The sequence below is a fragment of the Schistocerca nitens genome, chromosome 11 (assembly GCF_023898315.1).
Source record: "Schistocerca nitens isolate TAMUIC-IGC-003100 chromosome 11, iqSchNite1.1, whole genome shotgun sequence".
Classification (NCBI taxonomy): domain Eukaryota; kingdom Metazoa; phylum Arthropoda; class Insecta; order Orthoptera; family Acrididae; genus Schistocerca; species Schistocerca nitens.
The window spans coordinates 170,656,188-170,668,269 of NC_064624.1; the positions used below are offsets into that span (position 1 = coordinate 170,656,188).

General features: G+C 46.1%; 2 non-coding genes across 2 annotated transcripts; both read right to left on the minus strand.

Moving 5' to 3' along the window:
- Positions 1 to 1,368: 1,368 nt before the first annotated feature.
- On the minus strand, positions 1,369 to 1,442 carry Trnar-gcg (transfer RNA arginine (anticodon GCG)). Its single transcript has one exon. It is a non-coding gene; the product is annotated as a tRNA-Arg (tRNA).
- A 529-nt stretch (positions 1,443 to 1,971) lies between these two features.
- Positions 1,972 to 2,045, minus strand: Trnar-gcg (transfer RNA arginine (anticodon GCG)). The gene has a single exon. It is a non-coding gene; the product is annotated as a tRNA-Arg (tRNA).
- Between the last annotated feature and the right edge of the window lie 10,037 nt (positions 2,046 to 12,082).

Below are 12,082 nucleotides of genomic sequence, written 5' to 3' on the forward strand. Positions count from 1 at the left end.
AAAACGACGGGTGTATTCTTAAAAAACTCCTGAGATGGGCCAGCAACTGCCTCTTCACTCATTTTGATGTTTAGCGTTCTAGGCGCGCAGTCCGGAACCGTGCGACTGCTATGGTCGCAGGTTCGAATCCTGCCTCGGGCATGGATGTGTGTGATGTCCATAGGTTAGTTAGGTTTAAGTAGTTCTAAGTTCTAGGGGACTGATGACCACTGCAGTTGAGTCCCATAGTGCTCAGAGCCATTTGAACCATTTTGATGTTTAGCACAACAGCACAATAAAAACACGCAGAACAGTACAGCGCAAAACAATAACGAAGCAGGCGACAATGGCTACCTTGTACAACACAGTCAGCTACGTAATGTTGGCAGCAGTCGAAACTGCCTGCCTACCGAAGCCTCCCGACGTTTACCGACTTCTACCGATTCATGACTAGGGAGACGTCTGCCATCTAAAAGTTTACACTGTATACGGCCCGGGACATCCGGGAAAAACCCGGGAATTTTATCATCCGGGACAAACCTGGGAATTTCTTAGAATTCTGGGATTTTTCATTGTTTTATATTTCAGTTAGTTTTGTAGGTTTGACGTGTAAGATCTGATACTCTGACAAAGAACTTTAGTCCACTACTACTGAATAATACTGCAGCAATGCCCGCATCTCGTGGTCGTGCGGTAGCGTTCTCGCTTCCCACGCCTGGGTTCCCGGGTTCGGTTCCCGGCGGGATCAGGGATTTTCTCTGCCTCGTGATGGCTGGGTGTTGTGTGCTGTCCTTAGGTTAGCTAGGTTTAAGTAGTTCTAAGTTCTAGGGGACTGCTGACCATAGATGTTAAGTCCCATAGTGCTCAGAGCCATTTTTTTTTTTTGAACTGCAGCAATGAAACATAAATCAGGGAATAAGTTTATTTGCATAGAAAATGGGTAATTTACACAATGCACAGACCAGTTTGCCGACACCGTAAAGTGTCAAAGGCTTTAGGTCGAAGATTATGCAGTATCCAGAATGAGATTTTCACTCTGCAGCGGAGTGTGCGCTGATATGAAACTTCCTGGCAGATTAAAACTGTGTGCGCCGACCGAGACTCGAACTCGGGACCTTTGCCTTTCGCGGGCAAGTGCTCTACCATCTGAGCTACCAAAGCACGACTCACGCCCGGTACTCACAGATTTACTTCTGCCAGTATCTCGTCTCCTACCTTCCAAACTTTACAGAAGCTCTCCTGCGAACCATGCAGAACTAGCACTCCTGAAAGAAAGGATATTGCGAAGACATGGCTTAGCCACAGCCTGGGGGATGTTTCCAGAATGAGATTTTCACTCTGCAGCGGAGTGTGCGCTGATATGAAACTTCCTGGCAGATTAAAACTGTGTGCGCCGACCGAGACTCGAACTCGGGACCTTTGCTTTTCGCGGGCAAGTGCTCTACCAACTGAGCTACCGAAGCACGACTCACGCCCGGCCCTCACAGCTTTACTTCTGCCAGTACCTCGTCTCCTACCTTCCAAACTTTACAGAAGCTCTCCTGCGAACCATGCAGAACTAGCACTCCTGAAAGAAAGGATATAGCGGAGACATGGCTTAGCCACAGCCTGGGGGATGTTTCCAGAATGAGATTTTCACTCTGCAGCGGAGTGTGCGCTGATATGAAACTTCCTGGCAGATTAAAACTGTGTGCCCGACCGAGACTCGAACTCGGGACCTTTGCCTTTCGCGGGCAAGTGCTCTACCAACTGAGCTACCGAAGCACGACTCACGCCCGGTACTCACAGCTTTACTTCTGCCAGTATCTCGTCTCCTACCTTCCAAACTTTACAGAGGCTCTCCTGCGAACCTTGCAGAACTAGCACTCCTGAAAGAAAGGATATTGCGGAGACATGGCTTAGCCACAGCCTGGGGGATGTTTCCAGAATGAGATTTTCACTCTGCAGCGGAGTGTGCGCTGATATGAAACTTCCTGGCAGATTAAAACTGTGTGCGCCGACCGAGACTCGAACTCGGGACCTTTGCTTTTCGCGGGCAAGTGCTCTACCAACTGAGCTACCGAAGCACGACTCACGCCCGGCCCTCTCAGCTTTACTTCTGCCAGTACCTCGTCTCCTACCTTCCAAACTTTACAGAAGCTCTCCTGCGAACCATGCAGAACTAGCACTCCTGAAAGAAGTTTCATATCAGCGCACACTCCGCTGCAGAGTGAAAATCTCATTCTGGAAACATCCCCCAGGCTGTGGCTAAGCCATGTCTTCGCAATATCCTTTCTTTCAGGAGTGCTAGTTCTGCAAGGTTCGCAGGAGAGCTTCTGTAAAGTTTGGAAGGTAGGAGACGAGATACTGGCAGAAGTAGAGCTGTGAGGACGGGGCGTGAGTCGTGCTTGGGTAGCTCAGTTGGTAGAGCACTTGCCCGCGAAAAGCAAAGGTCCCGAGTTCGAGTCTCGGTCGGCGCACACAGTTTTAATCTGCCAGGAAGTTTCATTATGCAGTACGTCCGTAACAACTAACGTGCATTCAATGTGCGTCACGTCACAATTGTTTACATTTCTAACAGATCACCTGTAAATATTACGAATACTGGCTTGAGATGCGTTACTTCCAAAGGAAATTTCCACGCAAGATGATTTATGTTACGTGTGAGAATGTGCAGTGAATTTCTTAAATCACAGCGCGTTATAACTCTCATTCAAAACGTAACACCTTGAGGATCAGCCATTTGAAAAATGTCGGGCCCAGAAGATAAGTCATTTGTGCCACTATTTAAAATTTTACCGGCACATTTGTATTTGATATGACTTAACGTGTAACACACGCTAAAAAAAGACCGAGCTTCAAGTTAGTTTTCATATTTAATGTTGTTTTTACATAGATAAAAAATTATGCGATCGATGGCAAAAAGTGTAATTGACCTTCAAAAAAATGTGCATAATGTGTTACTGAGCAATGTCACAAGTGCCTTCATGCCAGAACACCTCGACTTTTCTACGCAACTGGTAATCATTTTGGCACGATTTTAATTGCCAAATTAGAGCCTGTTAGTAGGTCTACGGACTTCCTATCATTGTAGGACTAATATCAGTGGATGCAAACAGACGATGCAATTCTCGTTCGTACATACACTTCTACTTACGAGTTAACCGCTGTAGAAACGCACTTTGCTGAGCTGAGCGAGCTCGGCCCACGTTCGTAACGCACGCGCCGCGGCCTGTCTTTCTCGTAGGCCTCGTACTCTGAATAACTGCCGTCATTCGCTAGCGAGATCACGTGACATGAACTATGACTGGCTGACAAAAGTGCATCGCTGAACGCAATCTCTATTTTAGAGTTTCCGAAGCTACCGTGCTGTAATTTGTGGAATTTGTGTGTATACTTTCGCAATACGAAAATAAACTCTGCATATTGTCTTGCATCAAACATCTTTCCAAACGTTATTGTTTTTCCTGGATTTCGTTTTCTTAAGTGCTGGGACGTCCTCCGCCGGTATAAACTTTTACGATTCAAAGGACTGATAGGTTTTACAGCTCCAAGGGAAAGTATACTGTTGCTTAACACGGATGTATTTTCACCCGCTTTATACGAGGGCAGTTCAATAAGTAATGCAACACATTTTTTTCTCGGCCAATTTTGGTTGAAAAAACCGGAAATTTCTTGTGGAATATTTTCAAACATTCCCGCTTCGTCTCGTATAGTTTCATTGACTTCCGACAGGTGGCAGCGCTGTACGGAGCTGTTAAAATGGCGTCTGTAACGGATGTGCGTTGCAAACAACGGGCAGTGATCGAGTTTCTTTTGGCGGAAAACCAGGGCATCTCAGATATTCATAGGCGCTTGCAGAATGTCTACGGTGAGCTGGCAGTGGACAAAAGCACGGTGAGTCTTTGGGCAAAGCGTGTGTCATCATCGCCGCAAGGTCGAGCGAGACTGTCTGATCTCCCGCGTGCGGGCCGGCCGTGCACAGCTGTGACTCCTGCAATGGCGGAGCGTGCGAACACACTCGTTCGAGATGATCGACGGATCACCGTCAAACAACTCCGTGCTCAACTTGACGTCTCTGTTGGTAGTGCTGTCACAATTGTTCACCAGTTGAGATATTCAAAGGTTTGTTCCCGCTGGGTCCCTCGTTGTCTAACCGAACACCATAAAGAGCAAAGGAGAACCATCTGTGCGGAATTGCTTGCTCGTCATGTGGCTGAGGGTGACAATTTCTTGTCAAAGATTGTTACAGGCGATGAAACATGGGTTCATCACTTCGAACCTGAAACAAAACGGCAATCAATGGAGTGGCGCCACACCCACTCCCCTACCAAGAAAAAGTTTAAAGCCATACCCTCAGCCGGTAAAGTCACGGTTACAGTCTTCTGGGACGCTGAAGGGGTTATTCTGTTCGATGTCCTTCCCCATGGTCAAACGATCAACTCTGAAGTGTATTGTGCTACTCTTCAGAAATTGAAGAAACGACTTCAGTGTGTTCGTAGGCACAAAAATCTGAGCGAACTTCTCCTTCTTCATGACAACGCAAGACCTCACACAAGTCTTCGCACCCGAGAGGAGCTCACAAAACTTCAGTGGACTGTTCTTCTTCGTGCACCCTACAGCCCCGATCTCGCACCGTCGGATTTCCATATGTTTGGCCCAATGAAGGACGCAATCCGTGGGAGGCACTACGCGGATGATGAAGAAGTTATTGATGCAGTACGACGTCGGCTCCGACATCGACCAGTGGAATGGTACCGTGCAGGCATACAGGCACTTATTTCAAGGTGGCGTAAGGCCGCAGCATGGAATGGAGATTACGTTGAAAAATTGTGTTGTGTAGCTAAAAGATTGGGGAATAACCTGGTGTATTTCAATGCTGAATAAAACAACCCCTGTTTCAGAAAAAAAAATGTGTTGCATTACTTTTCAAGATTTTAAACATGGCTGCAGCGGCAACTGTTAAAATTCTTCACAATAAAAGGATGACAGCCAAAAACAGTTGCAGGATAAAATTTTTTTATTAAAATTCTTGACCAAGGTTTCGGTACATACCGAAACCTTGGTCAAGAATTTTAATAAAAAAATTTTATCCTGCAACTGTTTTTGGCTGTCATCCTTTTATTGTGTTGCATTACTTATTGAACTGCCCTCGTACGTAACGTCATCCGGGAGAAATCGTGTTTTTAACCGGGAATTTTTTTTTCTCGTCCACGTAGACACCCTGGTGATGATTTGGGCAGTCATATCGTGGTAATCCATCGGCCCCGTGGTTACCCTGCCCAGGATTACGTGACCATTTTGGCTGATCAGGTACATCCCATGCTAAAATGCTTGTTCCCTGAGTGGTGCTGTTGTGTTCCGAGACGGCAGGTGCCCCGTTCGCAAAGCCCACGTTGTCCAGGACTGCTTTCGTGAGTACGAGAACGATCAGTCGCATTTCCCTTGGCAATCACAGTCACCAGGCCTCAGTATCATTCTTTGGAGAGGACGGTATGTAGTCACAACCCACCTGCCCCATCGTTGCCTGGACTGGCCAGTATTTTGTAGGAAGAACGGTAAAAGACTCCCTTGAAAACCAAGCAGGACCCATACTTATCCATTGTGAAACGACTGAAAGTTGTTTGAATGCCATCAGGTTTCCTACACCGTATTAGGCACAGCAGTGTGTTGTGTTAAAATGGTGTTCCCATAGTTTTGTCCAATCCCTGTACTTCCCTATAAATGCTAGACGACAACACGAAGTCAACACTGAATTAGAACTTTACAGGGTGGTCCAATGATCGTGACGGGCCAAAATATCCCACGAAATAAGCGTCAAACGAAAAAACTACAAAGAAGGGAACTTGTCTAGCTTGAAGGGGGAAACCAGATGGCGCTATGGTTGGCCCGCTAGATGGCGCTGCCATACGCAAACGGGCATCAACTGCGTTTTTTAAAAATAGGAACCCCCATTTTTATTACATATTTGTGCAGTACGTAAAGATATATGAATGTTTTAGTTGGACCACTTTTTTCGCTTTGTGATAGATGGCGCTGTAATAGTCACAAACATATGGCTCACAATAATAGACGAACAGTTGGTAACAGGTAGGTTTTTTTAAATTAAAATACCGAACGTAGGTACGTTTGAACATTTTATTTCGGTTGTTCCAATGTGATACATGAACTTATCATTTCTGAGAACGCATGGTTCAAAATGGTTCAAATGGCTCTGAGCACAATGGGACTTAACATCTATGGTCATCAGTCCCCTAGAACTTAGAACTACTTAAACCTAACTAACCTAAGGACATCACACAACACCCAGTCATGACGTGAGAACGCATGCTGTTACAGCGTGATTAGCTGTAAATACCACATTAATGCAATAAATGCTCAAAATGATGTCTGTCAACCTCAATGCATTTGGCGATACGTGTTACGATATTCCTCTCAACAGCGAGTAGTTCGCCTTCCGTAATGTTCGCTCATGCATTGACACTGCGCTGACGCATGTAGTCAGGCGTTGTCGGTGGATCAGGATAGCAAATATCCTTCAACTTTCCCAACAGAAAGGAATCCGGGGACGTCAGATCCGGTGAACGTGCTGGCCACGGTATGGTGCTTCGACGACCAATCCACCTGTCGTGAAATGTGCTGTTCAATACCGCTTCAACCGCACGCGAGCTATGTGCCGGACATCCATCATGTTGCAAGTACATCGCCATTCTGTCATGCAGTGAAGCATCTTGTAGTAACATCGTTAGAACATTACGTAGGAAATCAGCATACATTGCACCATTTAGACTGCCATCGATAAAATGGGGCCAATTATCCTTCCTCCCATAATGCCGCACCATACATCAAGCCGCCAAGGTCGTTGATGTTCCACTTGTCGCAGCCATCGTGGATTTTCCGTTGCCCAATAGTGGATATTATGCCGGTTTACGTTACCGCTGTTGGTGAATCACGCTTCGTCGCTAAAATCTGTCATCGTCCCGTAATTTCTCTTGTGGCCAGTGGCAGAACTGTACACGACGTTCAAAGTCGTCGCCATGCAATTCCTGGTGCATACAAATACGGCACGGGTGCAGTCGATGATGATGTAGCATTCTCAACACCGACGTTTTTGAGATTCCCGATTCTCGCGCAATTTGTGTGCTGCTGATGTGCGGATTAGCCGCGACAGCAGCTAAAACACCTACTTGGGCATCATCATTTGTTGCAGGTCATGGATGACGTTTCACACGTGGTTGAACACTTCCTGTTTCCTTAATTAACGTAACTATCCCGCGAACGGTCCGGACACTTGGATGATGTCGCCCAGGATACCGAGCAGCATACATAGCACACGCCCGTTGGGCATTTCGATCACAATAGCCGTCCATCAACACGATATCGACTTTTTCCGCATCTAGTAAACGGTCCATTTTAACACGGGTAGTGTATCACGAAGCAAATACCGTCCGCACTGGCGGAATGTTACGTGATACCACGTACTTACAGGTTTGTGACTATTACAGCGCCATCTATCGGAAAGCGAAAAAAGTGGTCCAAATAAAACATTCGTATTCCTTTACGTACTACAAGAATAAGTAATAAAAATGGGGGTTCCTACTTTAAAAAAAAACGCAGTTGATATCCGTTTGACCTATGGCAGCGGCATCTAGCGGGCCAACCATAGCGCCATCTGGTTTCCCCCTTCAAGCTAGACGAGTTTCGTTCTTTGCAGTTTTTTCGTTTGATGCTTAATCTGTGAGATATTTGGCCCGGTCACTACCAATGGATGGCCCTGTATAGTGCAGCCGGCTACGGCACTGGAGTCGCCATGGCTCCGTAGCCCTGTCGGTGCCTCCCACAACCTCACTGATTCCCTTCCTGCTCGCCGCGCGGGATTAACCGAGCGGTCTGAGGCGCTGCAGTCATGGACTGTTCGGCTGGTCCCGGCGGAGGTTCGAGTCCTCCCTCGGGCATGGGTGTGTGTGTGTGTGTTTGTCCTTAGGATAATTTAGGTTAAGTAGTGTGTAAGCTTAGGGACTGACGACCTTACCAGTTAAGTGTCATAAGATTTCACACACATTTTTTTTGAGAATGTTTGGAGCATTACGGATCTCCAACCAGCGCGGGATTCTGATGATCTGACACGCCAGCTGTATAGAATTTGACACGATGTATCTCTGGAGGATGTCCAACAACTCTGTCAATCAGTGCCAACCTGGTTCCATAAGGGCCAGAGGTGGACCAATACGTTATTGACTTGATCAATTTCTCAAGCTCTTTGTCTCGAATAACTCATCCTATTTTCTGAAATTATAATCATTTGTTTGTATGTACATCACATCTACTGATTCCCGTCCCGTTTGGGGGATACAGGGCAGGTTGTACTGAGACAGGATTCGAACCTGCGTGGGTCCAGACTGTAGCGCCTAGAACCGCTCGGCCACTTCGGCCGGTAATCAGGAAAAAATGGCTCTGAGCACTATGGGACAACTGCTGTGGTCATAAGTCCCCTAGAACTTAGAACTACTTAAACCTAACTAACCTAAGTACAGCACACAACACCCAGCCATCACGAGGCAGAGAAAATCCCTGACCCCGCCGGGAATCGAACCCGGGAGGTAATCAGGAAAGAGTGTAGGTATGATGACGTGCTGAAAATTAATGCCTTCGAAAGTTTTATGTTAAAACTATTAAAGCTTTTTAAATAAAACGAAGTTCATTAACGTTCTACATCTTCATTCTACATGCCTACATATTTATTTCGCAAAATAGTTACACTGGTGACGAACATCTTTCTCCCAACAAGAGACTAGTTTGTTGATACCGTCACTGTAGAATGTTTGTTGACGGAGCCACACCTCACCTCCGCTTCATCACTATGCTAGTGAAGTCCTCGAAGGTGTTCTTTAACTTTTGGAAACATCTGAAAATCAGATGGGGCCAAGTCGGTCGTATGGAGGATAGTCGATGAAAGTGATGTCGGATTCTTACAGACGTCGCAGTGTTTATATGTGGTCTCCCACAGTCATAGGGAAGGAGACGGTGGTGCAAGTGTGGACGCGACCACAACACGTTGTTTCTCACGCAACGACATAATTACAGTACACGCCACCAATGTTGCCCACTGCAAACCGTAACCCTCTAGCGGCGGAGGGTTTCAACTTGCATCAGCGAAACAGGAAAGTCGACTGAATTTTATGGGTGACATTGTGAACAGAACAAAAAAGTTCGGAGGCATTTCTTTTTACCATGCCCTCGTAAATCGGGGCACAACATGTACTTCAGTGAATACAGGGTGGTCAGAAAATGTGTGAAATGCTTGTAGGGATGTTACAGGGTAGGTTGTTCTGAGACATAAATGTTAAGAAAGAAATGCGATACGTTGCTCCGTTTGCGAGTTATTTAGCAAAGAATTTAGCCAATCGGGGCGTCGCGCGCTCACATTCAAGCGGCCTGCCAGGGGCGGTGCTGCCCAACTAGTGCTTTGTCTCGTCAGCTGAAACTTGAATTTACGCGCGCCACGATCTTATTCGCTAACTTCAATGCTAAATAACCCGGAAACGGCGCAACGTATCGCATTTCTTTCTTAACATTTATGTCTCAGAACAACCTACCCTGTAACATCCCTACAAGCATTTCACACATTTTCTGACCACCCTGTATTCACTGAAGTACATGTTGTGCCCCGATTTACGAGGGCATGGTAAAAAGAAATGCCTCCGAACTTTTTTGTTCTGTTCACAATGTCACCCATAAAATTCAGTCGACTTTCCTGTTTCGCTGATGCAAGTTGAAACCCTCCGCCACTAGAGGGTTACGGTTTGCAGTGGGCAACATTGGTGGCGTGTACTGTAATTATGTCGTTGCGTGAGAAACAACGTGTTGTGGTCGCGTCCACACTTGTAGCACCGTCTCCTTCCCTATGACTGTGGGAGACCACATATAAACACTGTGACGTCTGTAAGAATCCGACATCACTTTCATCGACTATCCTCCATACGACCGACTTGGCCCCATCTGATTTACAGATGTTTCCAAAAGTTAAAGAACACCTTCGAGGACTTCACTAGCATAGTGATGAAGCGGAGGTGAGGTGTGGCTCCGTCAACAAACATTCTACAGTGACGGTATCAACAAACTAGTCTCTTGTTGGGAGAAATATGTTCGTCACCAGTGTAACTATTTTGCGAAATAAATATGTAGGCATGTAGAATGAAGATGTAGAATGTTAATGAACTTCGTTTTATTTAAAAAGCTTTAATAGTTTTAACATAAAACTTTCGAAGGCATTAATTTTCAGCACGTCATCATACCTACACTCTTTCCTGATTACCGGCCGAAGTGGCCAAGCGGTTCTAGGCGCTACAGTCTGGACCCGTGCAGGTTCGAATCCTGCCTCGGGCATGGACGTGTGTGGTGTCCTTACGTTAGTTAGGTTTAAGTAGTTCTAAGTTCTACAGGACTGATGACCTCAGAAGTTAATTCCCATACTGCTCAGAGCCATTTTTTTCTTGATTAAAAAAAAATTCTACAAGGTGTACAGCTTTGCTTCCGCGGTTTTTTCCCCAACATTTGAGGCCTTAATGAAACAAATTGGTTACGCATGTATCATTCAAAGTATTTCCCATCGCTGGCCACTACTTTCTCCCATCTTCCGGGCAGTGTACGAATCCCGCGTCGAAAAAATTGTTTATCTTTTGAAGCGATCCACGAACCGAACCAGTTTGTGACTTCTTCATGAGACCGGAAGTGTTGGTCAGCCAGGCCATGCGCCATTGATCTAAACAGGTGATAGTCAGGGGGAGCAATGTCTGGAGAATACAGCGGGTGGGGCAGGACTTCCCATCTTAACGTTTCAAAGTACCTTTTGACCTCTTTTGCAACGTGGGGTCGAGCGTTGTCGTGCTGAAAAGTCACTGTATCGTGCCTCTCGCTGTATTGCGGCCGTTTGTCTTTTAATGCTCTGCTCAGACGCATTAATGGCGTTCGATATCGAGCACCTGTGATTGTTTCACTCAGTTTTGACACCTCATTATACACGACGCCGAGCTGGTCCCACCAAATGCAGAGCATGATCTCGGAGCCGTGAATACTCGGTTTGGTCGTCTACGTGGAAGCATGGCTGGGATATCCCAATGATTTTTTGCGTTTAGGGTTATCGTAATGAACCCATTTTTCGCGCGCAGTCACAATGTGATGCAGAAATCGCTTCCGTTTTTGCCTCTCAAGCAACTGTTCAGCTTACACGGGACCCATGTTCCTTCTTTCTGAATCATGCCCGTAGCCTTGAGACGTTTTGAAATGGCTTGCTGTGCCACTCCGACTAATCGTACCAATTCGAGTTGGACGCGCGCCTTCACCCAGCAATGTCTTCTCCATCCTCGAAAACATTCTCTCTTCCACTACCATGCCGGTCTACGACGTTAAAATCTCCGTTCTTGAAGCGATGAAACCACACGACACGTTCTTTCACTAATAGCGTCCTTACCGTACGTACTTGAGAGCATTGGATGAGACTTCTTCGTATTGAATCAAAACAATAACACCCTCCACAAATGACGAGAATTAGCCCCGTAAACAGATATTTTCAATCGAGAACCACTTTAGGATGCAGACACAAATCGACTAATGTTTGAACGAGGTTATGTTGACCGAGATCCAAGCTAACTGCCTGACGCCTACAATCTGTTTCCTTCGACCGCTACTTACCGTTGTCACCACCTACCGGCAAAAAGACTGAGTAACTTGATACCTTACAAAACAGAATATCCCGACAATGAGCTTGTTACATCAGTGTATGGAAACTCAGGCCAATGTGCTTTTAAGTGCAGAATAATGCAGTTCCTGTTACCTACAGTTGCGACATTTGAAGTACCACAACACTGGTAGTTAAAATTTCTCTAAATGTTCTATACAGCGTGCCCCAAAAAAACACCGACGAGCTTTAGGGGCAGGTTTCTTAAACGGAAATAAGCAAAAATGACTAATAAACATTGTCGGTCGGTCTAAGGCGCCTTGCCATTGTATGCGCTGCTCTCGCCTATTGGACACTGGAGGCCTCCCTCTGGCATGGTATGCATGTTGTTCTTAGCCTAAGTTAGATTAAGTAGAGTGTAAGCTTATGGACCGATGACCTCAGCAG